This window comes from Tenrec ecaudatus, chromosome 18 (assembly GCF_050624435.1).
Source record: "Tenrec ecaudatus isolate mTenEca1 chromosome 18, mTenEca1.hap1, whole genome shotgun sequence".
Classification (NCBI taxonomy): domain Eukaryota; kingdom Metazoa; phylum Chordata; class Mammalia; order Afrosoricida; family Tenrecidae; genus Tenrec; species Tenrec ecaudatus.
The window spans coordinates 56,039,300-56,060,333 of NC_134547.1; the positions used below are offsets into that span (position 1 = coordinate 56,039,300).

Here is a 21,034-nt window from a genome sequence, read left to right on the forward strand (position 1 = left end):
TGGTTCGGGAAAGGAGCACAAAGACCAGGTAGCCTGGTGACCCGTGCGTTTTTGCAGGGAGCATTGCCATGTTGGTGCCTGCAGTGAAACCGGTTTGTGCCTTAGCTTGGAGTGTCCCATTTAATGCCTCTCGATGGCCAAGGGCAGCAATAGAGGGCCAGGTTGAAGTCTGGCCACTGACACCCATGGACCTGGTTCACAGGGACTCCAGGAGAAGATGAGAGTGGGTTGGCTGGTCTGTAGTTCATGACCTAGCCCAAGGGGGTTAGGGTGATTAAGAATTTTTGATGGGTCCCATGGCTGAAAGGCGAGACAGCCAATAGGCACCCTGATCAGGCTAAGTGAGGCAGCCCACCCTGGGTTGGCCAGAACCCGACCAGATGAAGAGAAGGTTTGGGGCCTGTGGTTTGGGGCACATATTTCTACTGACTTCATGGATGGCCTTTTCTGATTTGACTTTGCTTATGGATGTAGACTCACAAAGTCCCGAGTGGAATGAAGATTCTTCACATCAAAGAACATGCTTGTCTCCTCAGAGCACTGGACTGATGTAAGTGGGCAGTGTGGACATTGGATACCCAAAATCGGGAGGAAAAAGACATGAGGTGGCTGGTTATGAACTTTCATAAGGTGGGGAATATGTGTCTAGAATTATAGGATTATGGTGTAGGTGTTGACATAATTTCAATTGCTAAGCATAGAATATATTTTCTTTGTCGCATTTAGAGTATTATGTTTAAATGAGGATGGCATATTTTGAGTTGCATGCATTTTCGTTTTATCCTGTTAAGCACAAATACGATTTTACTATTGTCCTTGTTTTAAAAATAATGTATGGCTAAAGAGTTGTGTAAAGGTGTCCACTTGACAAGGGGTGATGTGTGGTATTAGGTAACTTCATGTCAACTTGATGGATACATGTAGGGCTGGAGTCCTCTGGATGCAGCCTTCTCATGAGGATTCTGGGAATTTCCTCTTTCTACCTGGAGGCAGGCCACACACTGTCTCTCTCTGCTTCACCTTCCTGTTGACAAGCCACGTGGGGCCACTTGAGACTTGAGTGAGCCATGTGGTGAAAATCTGCACCTGCACTGAGATGCTTCCACAGCCACTGAGTCCACAGACGTTTCACCCACAGGCCTGTGATCTTCCTGCCCTGGGCATCACTGTATGTGGATACGTGCGTCTGAAGAGGAATTTATGGACTAGTATCGGATGTATGGGCTAATCTCAGGCTTATGGACTTGATGTGGACTGGGCTGGGATGTTTTCTCAGTCTCTTTTCTATCACATCTTCTCAAGGAGAGTTTAGAAATCTGCTAACAACGCCTTAAACCTACCATTCTCCTTTCTCTTAAACCCGTCCACAGCTCTCTAGGCCCTAATGAATGAATTTCAACACCCTAAGCTTGGCATTTGAGGCAAACCCTGAAGGGTTCCAACTGTAGGCCCCCCTCTCACCGACAGTGGGCTTTGACTGTGGTCCCTGGAGGCAGCAGGTAAGAAGGCAAAGGGCATATCGTACTGGACAAATCTGCTGCAACCGATATTTTTGATAGCTTGAAAAAGCAACGATGCTACTCAGAGGACGGCAGAGTGGCTGATGGAAGCCACGGGCTTTCCCACCACCTCATATGCATGTCGGAGTTGCGCAAGGCGGCCTAATAAGATCACTGCAGTGGAATCGTGCGGTTGACGGAGAATGCTGAGTAGACCTGGTGGCCTGCACCTCCATCCTGGAAGAGACAAGAGCTGGAAGAAACGGTTCTTAGGAATGGACAAGAGAGAGACTTTGTCTGCTTGCTTTGAACATGTCATTGGGAAAGGCCGGTCATAGGAAAGGGGAGGCACATTGGGCAGTGGTCAGGGAAAACAATGGACACCCACAATGAGATGGACTGACATAGGAGCCCAACCTATGGACTCACGCATGCCCAGAAGAGGTCATGACAATGGTGTAGGAGTGGGCAGCAAGGTACTCTGTTGGGCACAAGGTCACCTTGAGATCGAGTTCAGGAAGGGAGGACAGCTAACGTTTGTAACATCAGTATACTCAAGAAATTAAGACCTGTGTATTCACAGCTCCATGCTCGGGCCTCCATGGCTCCTGAAGCCCATGGTTAGAGATGACAAGCCAACAGGGCCACGCCAAGTGCTCTGTGGAAGGAGATCGGCAAGAGAACGTGTTTGAGCTGGAAAGGGCCCAACGCGGCCCTTGCCAGATGAGGAAGCCGAGGTTAACTGACTTGCCCAAGGTCCCAACACTATTTCTCTCAGCATGGGGCTCATCTACCCAGAGGGAGAGAACCACAGGGCAGCCCATTTAAGAAAGTTCATCAGCAACCGACCATAAAATTGCTGGCAGGTTCTGTGACTCTCCCCCCAGAAGAAATGGAACAGAAACGGGGCCAATGAAAGAAGACACAAGATTTGTGGTTGGGGGGATGGAAACCAGGTACCCCTCTGGCTGGCACTGCAGAGCACAGGCTGGGGGGTGGGGGGCAGTGATGCAAGGAGGCATAGGCTGGCCTGAGTCTGCACAAACCACCCCTCACTCCAAAGACCAGGCCTCTTAGATTGCATGAGTCTCCTGACTACTGGTCCCAGGTGCACTGCTGCCCAGATTGGCTGAAGGTGAAGTTTCTGGGCCGTGCATGCAGCAGGAAGAGTGATGAACACAACCCACGGACCACCAACGCGGGGCTGTTAAGGCAAAGGTGCCCAACCCTACCTACTGGGTGGCAGAGGGCACTCTAAGGCACTAAAACCAATTGTGAGGCTCCCTTTATAGAACACGTGCCCCTCAAAACCACCACCACCAACAAACCTCACTGCTGTCCAGTTGACTCCAACTGTAGAGACCCTACAAGACGGGATCCCGAGAGCACAAATCTTTACAGGAGTAGAAAGCTTTCACTTGCTCCCATGGTGATCCAAGGCTCCTGGCGCCTCCAATTCAGAATATGCTCTCCCTCTCTTCCCCTTGGACTAGGGATCTCATCTGGACTGCTGGGCCTGAATCCATCCTTCAGTTCCTCTGGATAAAGCATGGGGGATGTTTCCACCGCAATGGACGCCAAAGCTAGAGACCCAGTGCCAAAGAGGAATCTGGTAAGCTCCCTCCTAACTGTCTTACAGGGGCTTGTGGGCCAACGGAACCTTCTGGCTTTCTACTTGGAATGCAATGGAAGTGGACGCTGGATGATTGAAGCTGAAGAATCGTTTCCTGGAAAGCTGGTGCTTAGCTCAGTACATGCAGCAAGGCTAAGGGAGGAAGCTAGGGAACCCAATGGGGATCTTGGAATCCTGGGCAGGCAGGGCCAAGCCAGACCCAGCCATGGAAGCTGGTGGGCACCTATTAGAAATGGGTGGCTTAAGACGCTCTGAGGAACCCTGGAAATCAGATGGTCTGCAGCCACAGCCACACCTCTGCTGCAGTCAATCATTGCATATGCGAGCTATTCTGAATCCAGAATATTTGAATATTCTGAATATTTGAATATTCAGAATATTTGAATATTCTGATTCAAAGCAACAGGGGAAGAAGGTGATATTGGAGTGGTGTCCCAGCTTCCAGGGCACCAGAGAAGCAACCTCCAACCCCTGTAGTAGAATGCTCTAGAAGGCTTTCTTTCTATCGTGAATCTGGGGTGGTTTATGCTCCACACAGGAAGTGGGGCTGATGGTGCCCAGCCACACAAAGCAACCGGCAAATGCAAGGTAGGGGTCACCGGGAATCATTGCCTTCCAGGGTGTTGACTCACTGCCTTGGAAGAGCCTTGTAGGATTTCGCAGCAAGGGAGCGCCCTCTCTTTTTTGGGGTATGCTCGTTGCTGTTGGTGTTTGGTTTGGTTTTTGCTCAGCAAGGTGGGGGCTAAGGAAGCCGGCCCGGCCCTGGCACACAGCTGGGAGAGGTGCACTGGGATATGGAAGGTCAATGAACGGACTCTAAAGCTCTCAAGCACGACAGAGGTAATCATACGTGACCCCCAAGGCACCCGCAGCTGCATTTACTCCACATTCCTACTGGTGAGGCAGCAGACAGTAGTGATTGCCGAGCCCTGTTAGAGACGGGGACATTGGGCAAGAGCGAACAGGGGCTGGGCAGGGCTCCGGAGTGGCCTGGCCCAGCTGGGAAGGAGCCGCTGTGTTTTCTGCATGCAGGAACAGGTAGGGACCGTGGCTTCTGGCAACCCAGAAGAAAAAGCAAATAAACAAATACACCGTGGAACTTGAGTCCTCTGGGTGAGGTGGCAGGCAGTAAAAGCTAATGTAATGTCGCCTCAGGCTGCAATAAAAGAAGTGAGTTGGAGCCGGAGAGATTGACGGCCAGGGCTCCGAAGAAGACTTCCCTGGGGCGGTGGGCTGCAGCCATAACAGGTGGGGTGCTCCTTCAGGGCATTGTGGAAACTGGGGAGAAGGCAGCCTGGAAGCCCACTTGAGTTGTAAGAACTGAAATGTGGGGGCAGACGGCCAGCTACTCTGTGTGATGATGAGTGCTGGGACCAGCACCACCTTTGGGGACATTGCCTTTCCTCAACCTAAAGCATGTGGCACATGGATGGCTTCCAGGACTCAGGGGTTTGCCTCAAGGGGTCCCAAGCCCTGGTCACCAGTGATGCTTAAGCCACACCAAGATACAGTCTCCGTGGCCCCAGCACCTGGCAGTGATGGCCCGGAATGACCCTAGCAGCCAGGCAGGGCTGGAATTCCCTGATCCCTTCCCCAAATCAGATTTGATGATTCATGTCCACATGGTCTCTCGTTCCCGGGTCCCTTCCCCACGATGTTTGCTTACTGAGTCAGTGCATCATGTCTTCAAGGCAGGGCCCATGTAATGATAGACAGCCTAGTGGTAGCCATCCTACTGGGCTGTCCTGTGGCTTGACTAGTTCTGTGGGCCCGGCTCAGGGGTTGTCACAGAACAAAAGACAGGGGTCGGGCAGAAGGAACCTAAATGGAATTCTGCCAGAGAGTCACATGGAGGTTCATCCGAAGTAGCACGATGTGAGCGCCAAGCGTGAACCCTTCTGGGTGGAAATGTCAGGGACAGACAGGAAGACACTGCTGTGGAATCCATTCAGACTCAAAGCCACCCCCAGAGGAGAGCGCAGCTACGCTTTTGACTCCCCAAGACTTTACATCTTTTCAGGAGGGCAGTCTCATTTTTCTCCCAAGGAGTGACTGGTAGTTTCGAACAGCTGACCTTGTGGCCAGCAGCACCATGCCCACTACACCACCAGGGCTCCTTTAGAATTGAGATATCACGTTGGGAGCAGATGGCTACCAAGTAAGATAGAGCTGAGAGGCAAGCTTACAAGGTGCATACTGTAACATTTAATCTAACAGCACTGGACAGGCTGAACGCAGACTCCCAAGTAACAGGGATTTAAGCTAAGCCCCCTGCTGGGGACTTCCTAGTTAAGTGCCCAAAGGCATAAGAGGGTTTGGCTGAATAGACAGGCATATTCGAATGAAAAATGAAGCCACAGATAGATCTACTAAAAACCCACACAAAAGCGTTCTTCCTTAAGGATGGTGGAAAAGACCAGCCAGCACTGGGAGCAGAGAGAGCACAGGTTCTGGTTCCAGCCCCTAGAGCCCTGCCCCACTTCCCAGGCCACGGCTGTGGGGTCTTAGATAAGTGGTGGTGAATTCAGACTTCCCAGAGCCCCTCTCTAAACCAATGTGGACTGGATTGTTTAGTTCCCTAGGCAATGACTCCATGCACCTGTTACCTGGAAGTTCTAGTTCGTTTAGAGGCCTCTCCACCCCCCACTCCCCACCCGCCCCAATGGTCAGTCACAACAGGGAGCAGGGTGCCCAATCTCAGTGTGGTGGCTCCACCAGGCAGTGACAGAAGCAGGAGAGCGTGACCAGGGTGGTGCCAGTGTGGGGGACTGCATGTCCTCGATCTGGGGAAGAACTGGAGGGTGGAAGTAGCCTGAGTCGTTGGTTCAGCTTAGACATCTGAGGCCTGGGTTTGAAGCCCAGCTTTGCCCAGCAGTAGGAACCCTGGTGGTGTCGTGGTGCCAAGTTGGAATGCAGTTCAAAACCACCAACTGCTCCAAGAGAGAAAGAGGGGTTTTCTATTCCCGTAAAGCAGCGGTTCTCAATCTGTGGATCGCGACCCCTTTGGGGGGGGGGGTTGAACAGCCCTTTAACAGGGGTTGCCTGATTCATCACAGTAGCAAAATGACAGTGATGAAGTAGCCACGAAAATAATGCTATGGTTGGGAGTGTCACCACCACATGAGGAACTGTATGAAAGGGTCGCGGCATGAGGAAGGTTGAGAAAGAGTTACAGTCTCAGGACCCCACGGGGATCTTTCTATCCAGTCCTATAGGGTCGCCGATTCAAAAATGACTCCATGACAGTGAGCTACCTGCCCAGCACTGGTCCCTTCACTAGTCACTACCTGCCCAACACCGGTCACACACCTGCTCAGGAAGATCATTGTGGGAGTCCCTGGGCAGGACAAACTCACTCGCCTGCCAACCGAAAGGGTGTGGGTTCAACTCACCCTGAGCGGAAGTGCATCGGAAGAAAGGTCTGGCGATGACCATGGGGAGAATCAGTCATGAAACACCGTACGGAGACCACTTCCACTATCACACACCTGGAGTCTTCAAGAGGCAAGAGCCAAGACCACAGGTAGCTGGCTGCTCAGATGCCCACAGTACTGGGACCAGCTCAGGGGGCAATGGTGGTGACGTCACATCTTATTCAGGCAAAAAACCTGACGCTAGGGGCTGGCTTGTTATCTGGGATAAGTTTTCCAGGATTGGATGGCTATGGAGGGAATGGCAAAAATGATGGGGGAAAGGGCAGCTTGTCACCATTGAAACAAAGCCACAAAAAAGGAGTGTCTCCGCTCCACACACAATGTGGCATTTTAATGAATGGAGTTAATGAATCTGCCTTGTCACGGATCCTGGAGAAACAGTTAGCAGCCTGTCATTGGGGCCCTTAGGAAACTGTAGGATTCTTGTCAGAGAGACGACTTACTAAGTGGGAGACCAGGCCAGAACATCTCAGGGCTCCTTTGGGGGATGGAATCTGGGACCTTGTAAGGACACAAGAAAGAGCTCTGGTGGTGTGAAACATGAAGTGAAACAGTGGTGGTTCAAGCCCACCAGCTGCTCTGGGGAAGAAAGATGAGGCTGTCTGCTTCCATAAAGATTACAGGCTTGGAAGCTGGTGGGGGAAGTTCTGTGTCCCACAGGGTCACCGTGAGTCTGAACCCACTCAATAGCAGAACTTCAGAAATAGCTGGTGGAGCAGTCTGCTGGCCTCCTGTGTCTAGAGAAATGGAGCGGCTGGGGCTGCCCCAATGCCGAGACCCTCTTCCCAGCCTTGGGAGCTTCCACAAGGGTCTAAGGCTTCCCTGGGAATCCCTTTCTCCACGGGTCAAGTGCAGATGGCAACCCTCTCCTCGAGGGGTGGTTGGCGAGGATACCTGGATATGGTCGAGTCCCTGATGGTGCCAAGGGCTAAGACACTTCCTGCTTCCTAAAAGCTGGGAGCTCAAGTCCACCAGATGCCCCTCAGTTGAGGGACCTGGCATTTACATTCAGAAAAGCTGCCCCTGGAAACCTGCAGGCCCACAGGTCTGCTCAGAAACCAAAGGGGTCGTCCAGGAAGTAGAACGGATTTGAAAAGAAGGTTGGTTGCGTTAAGTTCGGGTACTAAACTGAGCACGCAGTTGTTATAAGTTGCTTTGGATTCAATCCCATCTCATGATGACTGACCCCGTGTACAGTAGAAATTGCTCCCCAGGGTGTTGGGAAACAGACGGCAGGTCTGGCTCTGGATGAGTGTGAATCTGTGGCCTTTTGGGCAGCAGTTGAATGCTTAACCATCTGCGCCATGCAGGAAAGGGTGTCAGGAAGCTGGCTCCCTCCCGCTGCCTTATCCAGACTCCCACAGACCCATATTCCTTTCCCGGGGGGTTGTGCCAGCCTCGGGCAGCAGCAGGGGAGAGAAGGGGGCAGCAGATGGGAAGCAGCCGCACAGCTGGATGGCACAGAGCCTTGGAAGAGGCAGCCTGCGGGCCATACAGGCTGGACCCCCAGGAATTCAGGAATTGCGGCACTAAGGGTGAGGATTACTCTTCTTTTCAACGAGGGGCTGCCAGATCCCTGCGCTTTTGCCTGGGCTTCAGGATAAACCCAAGACCAGAGAAGCAAAGGGTTCTTCTAGCACGTCCTCGGGGCGGTGTGGTGGCACAGTGTTTACGAGCTAGGCTGCTAACCACAACGTCAGCAGTTCAAAGCCACCAGCTGCTCCACCGGAGAACGAGGAGGCATTCCACTCCCAAAAAGAGTCACAGCTTCAGAAGCCCTCAGGGGGACATCCCGCCCTGCCCTGCTCTATAGCAATGAGTTCTATTTGGTTTTGTCTCTCCACCGAGTCCATTCCTGCTCACGGTGACCCCACGTAAGGTTGCCAGGGCTGTACGTCTTTCCTGGAGCAGACAGCCTCAGCTTTCTCCCAAGAGGCTGTTGGTGTGTTTGAACCACCAGCCTTCCCTGAAGCAGGCCAGTGCTTGCCAAACAACACTGTTAGGGCACTGGTGACAGGACACAAAATGGCCCCTGCCTCACTCCTTTAAAATCCCAAGCTACATTTACCTGAAAGACAAACAGGAGTCGTCTTGAAACCGAGATGGTTTCTCAAAGGAGTAATTGTTACATCAGCTAGGCTGGAATAGCAATGAGCTCCCTTCTGAACGAAGCAAAAATCTGTGATGAATACCTAGCGTGGAAGCTTAGCAAACGGCCCCCCATCCTATATGCTGAGGGCAGGGGCCCACGTGGAAACCACACACAGAAGGAGGCTTGGTAGGAAGGAGGGGAGGCAGGCCCTTCCCCAAAGCAAGAACCATCTCAACTGACTTTTGCAGGCACTAAGTGGAAGGGGGGGGGGGGGGATGTGAATGTATGACATCATTTTAAAAATGGCTGGCATTCATAAACACTTGGTCGTTAATGGGGATACCCCTCCCCATCTCATACAAAGATTCAACTGGAAGATTGGAGACTCCTTTCTTCTAAGCAAGAACGTGCTGTAACACTGTAATTTCACGGCTGTTTCCGAAAGGCCAGCTAGCAAGAGCATTTACATTGTGTGGCCTGGCCTGCTGGGTCAATGTCGGGCTAAGAACCTCAAGGCCAGCAGCTCCAATGCAGGATAAAAACAAGCTTCTCCACTTCCAGGAAGATGTACAGTCTCAGAAACCCCCTACATGGCCGACCCGAGTGGGGACGCACTTGGTGGTGGTTTGGTCCGGTTACCATGGACTTGGCTCAAACAATCTGTATGCAACTGCCAGAGGCTGGGACTTTTAACTAGCTGGAGTGATCATGGAAGAGAGACTTGGAGACCTGCCTCCAAAGCCACAGTTCAACCCACTCAGTCCTGAAGGCCGGCAGGGATTGTAGAATAGAACTGACTAGACAACTGGAAAAGGTCAGAGAGAAAACCGTGGGGAGAGGGATGAGGGGAGCTGGCTGGTGTTCACAACTCTGAAAAGGATGATGAGAGAGATAGTCGGCCTCCACACAGAGCATCACTGTGAGGGATTTATCCAGGAGACAGGGCTGAGCTGGTGCACATCAGGCTCGGTATCATCCGAACATCCACCAGTAAAATCAACTGGGTGTTTTTGTTTTAAAGAGAGAGTACAGCAACGAAAAGCCTATGGTGCAGTACCACTTGGCCACCCCTGGAGTCTCCACGGGTCAGAACTGACCCCACGGGAACATACGTTTGGATCTCATGAGCCAGGCACCCCACCGCATCCCAGTTCGTCTGCACGGCCACAGCTGACAGGCAGCAGCCTCTGTCTTGGAGAAGGGGTATGTGAACTAGGACTTGGCTCTGCAAACCTCTGAGCTGGCTTCTGAAGGAGGCTAGCTAGATGCCTTTCTGGGCAGGGCTGGCCCTCGTGAGGCGGACGGGGCACTTGGCCAGCACGCAAACGTCTGGGAGGCCCCCAAACACCTTGTCATCACCGTCAGTACGATGTGAACACAAGCTTCTGAAACCAGAGTGGACTGCTAAGTCATCCACGATGATGAGAGCCAGGCCCCAGCCATGGCCGCAAAGCCTCTTGTCTTGTACCCCCCATACCCCCCAACCCTAGGGGAACAAAGATGAGGCTACCTGCCTGGGGGCTTTCCTAGCTGGTCCAAACCTGAGGGGCAGTGGGGGGCAGGCGTGGCCGGCCAATCCAGGACAAGTCCTGGGGGAGAAAGTGCCAGCGTTCTACATCTGCCTGCCCTCGCCACGATCCACGCTGTTCTTGCTGAGAATGATGAGGAGGGAGAGTGGGGCTCTGTGTTCCTCCCACTCACTCTCCCTGACAGCGCCTGATGACGTCAGAAGAGACAGCTTCTCCTCATGAGCTCAGACCCGCAGACACCTCGCTGGCCACTGCCTCCTGCACCCCGCCGGTGATCAGTAAGGCAGGGCACATACCCGGGCAACTACGAAGAGGTCCCCGCAATGTGAGGCCATCATGTCATGTCGTGCAGAGGACCATATCCGGAGACCTTCTGGCCAAAGAGGGATGGTAGGGGGCGTCCATACAGAGCCCTGGTGCTTAAGCCCTTGCTGCTGCCCCAAAGATCAGTAGTTCTAACGCACCAGCTGCCCTACACGCCAGCAGTGAGGTAGTTTATTTCCATAAAGATTTCAGCTGGGGAATCCCAAAGAAGCAGCTCCGCCCGGTCTTCCTGGGTGCCCATGAGCCAGACCCGACTCTACCCGGTGGGTTTCGTTTGTAGTAGAGGGAGTGAAAGGCCCTCTGGTGGCACAGAGGTTAAGCACCTGTGAAGACGGCGGCAGATGCAACATGATGGGAAGATTGTGAGAGCGGGCATGGGTGCTACAACCCACAGCCACAGCAGGAAAGGGAGCCAGCAAAGAAATGCCAACAGTGAAGGCTGCTACCCTCAGGATCGGTGGTTCGAGTCTACCCAGAAGCTCCTCAGAAGAAAGACCTGCTGATGGACTTGCCTGAAATCAACAACTAAAACTATACCACACAGGAGGCTCACCATGAGTGGCAACTGGCTTGGTTTTGGTTTGAGGGTGGAAATGAAGGCTTCCCTTTGCCTGCAATAAGAGGGAAACCCCAAGAATATGGCAGGTTCTATTCCAAGTATTGTTTGAGGGTGACCTGACAAGAAGGCATAGAATATAAACCTGACACACGTTTCTGTTCCCACGTTCTGCGTCCAGCACCCCTCATGGCATAAATAAAGATCGGGAATGAGAGAGAGGGGTGGGAGGTAGTTGGTTGCTGCTTGAAAAGCAACATCAGTAGTTTCTCTGCTCACTTGTTCCTCTCACCCACTCTCTCCTTCTCCTTCCCAAAGCCAAACCTCAACCCACTACCACCAGGTAAATTCTGACCCAGAGCTTGGCTACATGACAGAAGAGAACATCCTCACAGGCTTGGCAAGGCTGTAGGTATTTCCAGGAGCCCAGGGCCACAGCTTCCTTCCCCTGAGTGGGGGGTGGGTTTGAACTGCCGATCTTCAAGTGCAGATGAGCACCCAAGCCTAGCGCTTCAGCTGCTGGGCCACCACTCCCACCTAAACATCCCGGTGCACCAGACTCTCTGACTGAGCAGACTGACCATCTGCCAGGACGCGGCTTTATCTCACTAAGAGCCCTGGGAAGGCTGCGTCTGGCTGACAACTCATTAGGCCAAATAACTGAAATTTCGCCCCAGGTTGCGACCAACGGGCATCACTCACCAGCACTTAAACGGTGACGGCGCCGTCCTTCCTCCGAGTTAAATAAACTGTCCGGTGAGTGTGCATCGGTTTACAAAATGCTCCGTCTTAATTTTCCACTGAGTTACTTAATGCTCACTCCCCATAATCCATTTGCATCGATTCCTTCTTCTTCAGCTGTCTCGCATTCCGACGCAGCCCTGCTCAACAAGGAACATCGCCGCCGATGCAGGTTGACTCCGTTAAAAAATCACAATAAAATAGGATGTGCACCAGTACCCAGTTAGCACCGTAGCTTTTAAAATAGAACTTTCCTAAGAATTATATGATAGCATTAGGATTGGGGGGGTTTCAGGTGGGTTTTTTGTTGCTTTATTTTACCATCCTTTTTCTGAACTTTCATGCAGACAGTATCAAACAGTGGCACAGAGAAATACGTGGGAGGGAGGCGATGGAATCACAATCGGTGATTTCCATGTCAGGAGGAGGGACAAAGAAGGGGTCAGGGGATTGAACTCCAGGTCAGGAGGGCCCATCTGGGATGAAATGTTCTCCACTCAGGGATGTCGGATCCAGGAATGTCAAGACGGGCACACAGCTACCAGGAACACATTCACGGCTGCACGAGAACCCCATCCTCCTAAGGGTTTACCTAGCTAGACTCCACCTGCTGTTCTTTGGCTCAGGTGACATCAAACCCACTGGGGCAGGTGGCCCATGGCAGCCGGGCAGTCTCGCTAATCACGCTCTAATGTATTCCTTCCCTTCCTGCCTTGGAATCTGAAACTATGTTCTTTTTTTGCCAGGAAGGCGGGAGGGGCGGGGAGCAGAAAATCCTACCCAGATCCCCGGCTGGATGAGAATTGACCGTGTTTGCCTTGCTGCCCAGCCCCCGTGGGTGCGCCCCCTGACACAATGTCAAGTGGCCAGGCTCCCTCACTTTCTAGTAAATGCCTAGGTGGGGCGAAGAGGCTGAAGGTAACGGGATCCACGGACTCGAAAGATGTTAATCCTGACAAAGTGCGCGCGCAGGAGCCTGGACCGCAGCTAGATTGAATTCGGTCTCTCCAGAGAGGGCCAGACAAGCCTCGTGGTAACAAAACCGCTTTTCACGGTGCCCGCAAAAGCAGATGGGCCCCTGCGCAAAGCTGGAGAAGGCCGCCATTGCCCTCTAGTGGCCACGCGTGCAATCTTCCGCGCCGGAGCCCGTTTCCAGAGATGCACAAGGCTCTCCGTGTCAGGGTGAAATTATCGCAGAAAGATGTCTAATTATCCTGCTGGAGCGTGGGCTTTCTCCTCCCTGATCATCGCGGAGACTGAGGACGGCTACTGCAGTCGTTCTCATGGAAAAACACACGCCTACTCCTAGTGCTGCATCATGATTTGGCCAACTTTTTTTTCCCTTAGACCTGTTGGTGTTTTTTCCTCCCTCCTCCCCAGCCCTTGTAAATCCAATCAGTTGTTGATATAGGCCAAGCTCCTCCAGAGGCCATACTTTGTTTCAGAAAGCTTGATAACTCAGAGTCCTTAATAAAATCTAAATGAGCTACTTGACAAATCAAGTAACTTTTTAAAATTTATTTTTTAAATAAAGCAATGACCAGTTTGGCAAGAAAAAAAAATCATTTCCCAATTGCTTCGATTTCATAAAATCATCGGTAACTTTTTTCTATGGAAGGAAATATATATGCATTCACAGATCTGGAGAGAAGGTTTAATACCTATTTTCCAGTCACATAGTATTTTGAAATTAATATGCTGATTTACGGTGTCATGCTTAGGTTTGCCTATGATCAAAGAGAAACATTAATATTGAAAGTAAACCAAAAAAAATCGGTATGCTTCTTTAACAGCTGAGGACACAAAATGTAAGGAAAATGGAGAAAAACTCCAATCGATGGACAGATCTCTTTGGGTGGTGGTAAAAATAGACTTGAACATAGAAGATCAAAGTGTATGAGAACCCTTGCCTCCCAAAGATGGGGATATTCACTGGTCGGTGGGATAACACACCCCACTGGTGGGTGCCTCTGTGCTAGTTTTAGGAGGTCTTAAGGCTAAAGTCATGGTGGGTTCAAGAGAAGGGTCCTCAAACCAGAATCTTCACAAAGCAGCCCAAAAAGTCTATCCAAAGTGGGAGGGCAAAAAAGATATGCAATTTGAAGACAAGGGCCTTAAAGGAGCATGAAATTGATCTGAATTCCCCTAAATCCTGGCCTGAAGAGCCAATGCTATCCCCCACCTTCCCTCCCTCTCTCCCTCCCTCTCTCCCTCCCTCTCTCCCATGAAGCAACACAAATATATAAGCAACACCAACACGCAGACACAGGAGCAAAAACAAGAGTTCTGGGTTATTAAAACAAAAAACAAGAGAGTCATAACTTTTTTAAAAATTCTCAAATTAACAAAAGATCGGATCTTAATTGAAAATGGAATTTAGGTTTCTAGTAATTTCCCTGTCTGGTGTCCTGATAAGCACTCCGAACATAACAAAAGTTGTTAAAGAGCGATCAGGATGGCCCACCGCTTCCATTGGCACTAGTTTACAGGCCCATTTTCTCTAGTGGGCGGTGAGCTCAGTCTGAGCAAACTGCACGTCTGGGCCTCCATAGGTTATTGGAGCTCCTGCCTTGCAAACCAACCCTCCTAGTCCCCTCCCCCAAGGAAGGGGTGGGGACATTTTCTTTTCTTGCCCTTTTTTTTCAACAATGTAATAAAAGGACCACTGAATGCCCACTCGGAAATCACTATAAGAAGGACAATAATGCTGATTAACATGCACGTGGGGCTGCAAGCCATTTTACTGTGTGGATCAGCACTGCATCAAAAGCACCAAGAAGAACAATTCTCCCTCCAGCAAAGTTCCTGGGCCTCTAAGATGCCTTTTGCTGGTCTACCCAGAAGGCCACTGGCAAGCAATTCTTTTGTACTAAGGCAGGATTTCAGACCTGCACAGGTTCCAATTCTGGGACCCATTGACCAACTCGCCGACTTAGAGTCACCGGAACTGGCAATTAATGAACTTTAGTGACAGGGAGCCTGGAGAGGGGTGCTGCTGAGAAGGGGGGCCACACTCTGATAGTTTATTTTGGAACTTTTATTCCTTTGTTCTGAGAGAAGACCGGGCTTCTCACTGCTGGGGTTGAGCTGGGAGTACATCTGCATTTGCAGGGGAACTAATGCCAGGATTAAGGAAGAAGGCCAGTCCCTTCCCATCTCAGACATCGCTCGAGGCCCTATTTCTAGGAGCCCAAGCTCTGGAAGGTGTGGATGTGATGGTAGCAGATTCCCGCCCCCTGAACACATCTGTTCCCAGACACCCGGCATCGATGTCTGCCACAAACCCAAGTGATGAAGAAATTGATCCACCCGCTTTCTAGATTAATTATCATGACATCTCTGTGATTACACGGAAAACTTAAGTCTCGCTCCCTCCTTGTAACAGGAATGACTAGGATGAAAGAAAATCAGGGAAAAAAACCTGTATCAGAGCTACATATCAGGATAGATTTAGGGGGAAAGGAGGGACGCCTTTACGCGAATCTATACCCAAGGGTGGGAGAAGAAATCGCCCACCCCTTAGGGTCGACCGGTCGTCATGGAGGGACGGCATTATTCAATAATTAAAAGATGCAATTCCTAATAGCAGTTCTCTGGTCCCTCAAATTCCTACTGCATTATCAGCGAAAGCAACAGGACTTCATGAAGCTTCTAGCAAACCTTCCACTGGGGAGAGGGAGGCGCGGAAAGCGCCTGCTGAAGGCAGGGCCTTGGCAAGAGAGAGACCAGGACGCCAGACCCGCGGGCCTCCCCAACTGCACTCTCTGAGGACCGGGCAGCCCCGGGGTGGGCTATCCGACCACCATTCCGCCCCATTTGTGGGGGGCATGGGTCCCCACCTCGGCACCCTCGCCAACATGCGGGGTTCTCTGCTCCTCTCGCTTGGGTCTGGGGGCGAAGCCCCAGGAGGGAGGCCGTGCGCGCAAGGGAACCGAGCGGCCGGTGCGCTCTGGAAAGAGGCGCAAGCTTCCGGGAGGGTTTGGTCCGCAAAGTTGCCTCTGACCCCTATCGCTTCCCGGGGTCCCCAACAAACGGAGCCCGCACAGAGCCTCGAGCGGACCTACCCTGCGGCTGGCGGCCTCCGGATCTCTCGGAGGCTCGGGCTGGAGAGCGGCCGCCGCGCACCGCAGTCGCCCACCCCTGAGCCGCAGTTGGCGGACTCGGAGCCACGCTATCAAAGTGCCGGGGGTCGCTGCCCCGAGCTCGGCGCCTTCGGTTTCCTGGGGCTTCCCCGGCGGTCTCCCCGGAAAGACCCAACCCCAAGGAGCGCTTGGAGGGGCGCGGGGTGGCAGCGGTAGGAACCCTGCCGAGCACGGTTGCCGCCGCTTTGGGGACCAGGCGCAGCGCAGGCAGGAGGGAGGGCGGCGAGCGGGAGCCGCGCCGGGGGCGACTTTCCCCCAGAGACCTGCCCGGGGGCAGTCGGCGGGTCCAGGCCCGGGGCGGCCGCGGGGCTGGGGGAGGCGGGCGAGGCTCTGCATCTCCACCCTCCCAGGCCACCTCCGCGGAGGCCGGAGCCGGAGAGTAGCTGGAGCGCACATCTGGCCCCTGGCTCCCCAAGCTGCCCGCGCCCACAACTGGCTCCCTTTTCCTTTACTGATTTTTAAACAAATCTTTTCTTAAGCAACCCCCACCCCCCCCCAACCTCCGCGCCCCATTCCAGCTTCGCAGCAGGGAAGCCTCTCCCGGAGTAAGCCCCATCTCCCCCAGGCGTTCCACCCACCCCAGGAGCCCCATCCCGGGGCAAAAGGAAGGGGCCGGCGGCGAACCTCACCTGGGGCCCTGGCGAGCGGGCGCGACTCCGGGCCGGGCCGTCGGTCCCTGGCGCAGGGCGAGCGCAGCGGTGTCAGCCCCGGGCCCAGTCCGGGTCCCATTCACAAGTCGGCGGCGGCGGCAGCGAGCGGCCCCCGCGGCATCGGCTCTTTGGCCTGCGACGCTCCCCTCGGCTGGCGGCGGCCGCGGAATGAGCCGCCGAGCGCGCTAGTGGCAGGAATGAGAAATCGGGGGGAGGTGGCGGGCTCGTGGGGGGGTGGCGGGGGGAGGAGGGAGGCCGCCGCCGGGAGGAAAGGCAAGGGAGGGGGGCGGAGGGAGCGGAGGTTGCCAGACTGGGCGAGCTGGGCCGCACAGAGGCTGCGGGGGCCGACCCTGTCTGTGCTCCTCCCCCCAGGTCCCCAGAGGTGCCAACCCCTGGGTGCTTGGCTGCCCCTCCTGCCCCCGGTCGCTGCGCTCCGCGTCCCTTGGGGCTCCGACCGAGTATGGAGCAGCCAAAGTTGGCTCAGGAGACGCACAGCCAATATGGGAGGGGCTGGGAACCCCCTTTTTCCTTCTTCCCCACCCCACCCCCCAAATTCGCTCCAGCTGCTTAGGCTGGGCCCTTGCCTAGGGGACTTGGAGGGTGGATTGAGGGGGGCGGGGGGGGAGGTCGCTCTAGTGGAGAAGGCTGCCAAGAATTCCAGGGCACATCCCATTCGTTCCCACCCCACCTTCTGAAAATCCCCCCAGGTCGAGATGGCTGTCCCCCGCGCCCCCAGCCCTTGCCAACTCAGCTAGCGGGGCGGAAGGAACTGCAGTGAAGGGGGACTTCAGATTTGGAAAAGCTATGTCTCTGTTAGGCTCCTGCTCCCCTGGCGCCCACTGGCACCCCAAAAGCCTCTCTGTAGAGGGAAGCCTAGACAGAAGGAGCCTCGGCGACTTTCTGGGGGTGCCTTGGGGCCCAGCCCAAAAGGAATACAGTGGCCCCGGGCAGGTACCGCCGGCCCCCTCAGAGGCAGCACTTGTTGCCTCTCTCCTAGTCTTAGACCCCGCACCCCATCTAGGATGCGGGGAGGGATCTGGTGGGGGAAGCGAGGGCCTGCGGGAACGCAGTGCTGCAATCTCCATTGGCCAGCTAGGGCCTGCCCTGAGAGGGTGCCCCCAGGCCACTGGGTGCCCTCGGGGGCGCCTGGGGTAGGGTAGGCGGGGCCTGGGCTTTGGAAAGGAGCCAGCGACTGAGCTCCGAGCTTGTGGTGTGTCTAGCTGGGGGGAGTGGGGAGACCCGCACACCTTGCGGTCCCAGGGGTGGCCAGGAACCACTGTGACCTGCGTGGGCACTCCGACTGGGACAAGTTCCCGGGGTGAGGATAGAGAAGAGGGGGTGGGGAAGGTGAAGAAAATGATGGATGCATGGGTTAAAAGGCACCGTAGCCAGGAGGGACAGGGAAGGGAAGAGTGGGAGACGGAGTGCCAGGCCCGCGGGAGGGACGGCGCGAGCGAGGGGGAAGGAGGAGCCGCCGGAGCGAGCGCCTGGAAGGAATGGGAGGGGAGGAGAGGGCAGAGGAGTTAGCGGAAAAGGCACCCTGGGAAAGACTGCGATGGGCAGGCGTGAAGGCGGAAGAGGTCCCCGGTGTTGAGGGAAAGGGAGGCGGCCCCTCCGCCCTGCGCCCCACTGCTGGCCTGGGGGTCCCCGGCGCGCCGCGCGCCTCCCTAGTTCGAGTGAGGCTTCCCGAACGTGTGCGGAGGAAGGGGGCGGGGCGATCACTGCAACCCCTTCTGAGCCCGCCGCGTCTTCCTGGGACTTTTCAGGCTGTCTTGCCCGCCCGCCTGCTCGTGGCAATGGCCTTTAAGCTGCGGCTTCTTTGATGGAGAAAGGGGGAGCTAAGTTCCTGATGGCTGGTATCCTGGGTCCTCCATCACCTTCTCCCCACCACCAAGCCTCAGCGGTGAGAGGCCTCTAGGCCCCACACACTCTCCCACCTCCTCTCCCCACCCGCCCCTGCCCTGTCAGTCACACTAGTTTGGTCCTGGGAATACCAGAGACCCAGGATGCTGTCTGCTCCACGGAGTTGGCAATGGGCAGCTCCCTGGGCCAGCATACTTCTTCGGGTTTCGTCCCTGCGCCTAGCCCCTTCCACAGGTCTGCCTAGCATCTCCTCTTAAAAGTCCCCCCCGCCCCCCACCCCCGGTCTCTTTGGCTGCCAGTTCTGTCCTCTCAGAGCCTGAAACTCCCACCTTGGCTATGTCACTCTCGCACAGGGCTGCATGAAGGTGCTGGGGGCACAGGGACCGCTCCTTTTCGGCTGCTCCTGAAGTCACTGGAAGAGGATGGGGAGGATGGGCTGGCCTGGCTCCATTTGGCTACACTTGTTCTTGTTTGGTTACAAACTTCTGTCTGGTTTCTCTCACCCGTTCCACACGGACACGCAGGCAACGCGAAGCAGCCGCTGATCTAACTCCACATACACAAAACATTTCCAGAGCCTGGGACAGTTAGCACGTCTCTGAGAGAGGGGGAAAAAGTGCCCTTCATTCCATTGTGGAGCTAGGGCAGCCCACAGATACAGCCCTCTCTCTAGATCTGGTTTAGTTAACTCCCCCGCTGCCACCACCTCCCCGCCCCCCCACTGTTTCTGTTCGGATTGCTCAAATGAGGATACTGTTTTGGACCACACCTTTATATAAATGATAGCATTGGTGGGGGACGGGATTAATTTTTAAAATTACAAAATTTCTAGGCAGTGTTCTACAGATTGCAGGCGCAGTTAGGGCAATACGAAGTACGCCTGTGTAACCAACCAGTAATTTCATGCTTAGCGTTCTGTCCAACCAAAACCAAACCACACTCCCTGTGAGCCAGTCTATGCTGACTCATACTGAGCTTGTATGACAGGAGGGTTAGCACAGCCTTTGTGCGCTTCCAGCTTCGCACTCTTTACAGAACTAGAAAGCCTCATCTTTCCCTTGTAGATCCACTGGTGGTTTCGAACTGCTGACTTTGTGATGCCCAGCCCAATGCGTGACCACTACACGACCCGGGTTCCTTCTACCCACCCAAGACAATGCCAATTGTTTGTCCAAGGGAAGACTTTATAACCTTATAAACACCCCAGCGCCCCAAATCTGGATGAGTAGATAAGCAAAATGTGGCCCGTGCGCACAGCAGACGACTCCACAGCAACATGAAGACAAAGTCTTGTCACATGATGTTAACTTCAAAAATAGATGGTAAGTGAAAACAGCCAGATGCCAGGCCATAGGTTGTAGGATTCCGGCTATTAGGAAACATCAGTTGGTTGGGGGGCGGGGGTATTTATTGATCCAGAATGTCAATCCGTGATCACTCGGGGCTGGGGTAGGAGCCAGCATGGGCTGCAAATGGGGCTGAGGGGACCTTACCCGGTGATGTTGTAGACGGCCATGCAGTAAATCCTGACTCATAACGACTCTCTACAACAACACAGCTCTGATTGACCCTGTGCCCTCCCCACAGGGATTTTCTGCTCGAGACCCCTCTTGCTGCCACCATGTCAATCTTGCTCCATCTTTCTCGATGAGCCTCTACTAGGGGACCTCTAAAATTGGACAGCGGTGATGGTTGTACCAATTGGTAAGTGCACTAAAAATCATTTAATTTTAACCATTAGAGGAAAAAAGGCGAGCCATTAAAATTCCTCTGGCTTCTTGATTCCCAGATTATCTGTCACCTAAGCTTCAAGGTGGGTGGGGTGGAGGTGGGGCCTTTTTCCCCCCAGCAGGTATGAATAAGAGAAAAATTAAGAGAAAAAGAGAAATTCGAGTGGTTATGGAAAGATAACCCGACTTATATTCAGCCGGTTCTATTTTGGCGACTTCTCTGGAGAGGCTCCTCCTAAATGTTGAAGCGAGTTAATTCCTCCTGTTAGCTCTTCCAAGTGATTAATTCCTGGGAACCAGAGTTAGGCATTCCAGTTCGTGACATTTTAAACACACCTACACACAGACGCAGTACAAAGTGCACATCTCAAAAGGGTGGCTTTTTTTTTTCCTTTTTAAGTTTTTTTTAATGACTATGTTAGGTTCTGTCTTAGAAATCCCTATCAAGCACTTGGGTGGGGTATTGTGCGATTACAGTTTAGATTTTTAAAAGGCAAAGGAAGAAGGGGAGGGGTGGAATCCCACTGACAGTTTAAGTTGAGTGATTCAGTTCTGCCAGGCAGCCAAAAGTTTGGGTGTTTATCTTAACTTGCCTCACCTTTCCTTCACCTTATTCTTCTCACCAGAAAAGGGACCAGGGTTCCCAATGGCTCTGGAGCTGTGATTAAACAGCCCCCTCTACTTCCTGCTGCTTCCAAACCAGACAAGAGATGAGACCCACGGGGGCCCTTTGTGGCCTCATCCTGGCTGTGGCCAGGCTGCTCATTTCCGGTTTGCCCCTTCATCAAAGGTACCAGGTTCTTATCAGTTTGATGTTCCTTCCTCAGACTCTGAAGAGAAG

General features: G+C 53.6%; 1 protein-coding gene across 1 annotated transcript in view; it reads right to left on the bottom strand.

Moving 5' to 3' along the window:
* CDH11 (cadherin 11) overlaps positions 1 to 16,777 on the bottom strand; it is a 215,441-nt gene extending 198,664 nt beyond the window's left edge. The window contains exon 1 of the mRNA XM_075537309.1: positions 16,580 to 16,777. The gene's annotated coding sequence lies outside the window, so the exon portion shown is untranslated. The remainder of the gene's footprint in view (positions 1 to 16,579) is intronic.
* Between the last annotated feature and the right edge of the window lie 4,257 nt (positions 16,778 to 21,034).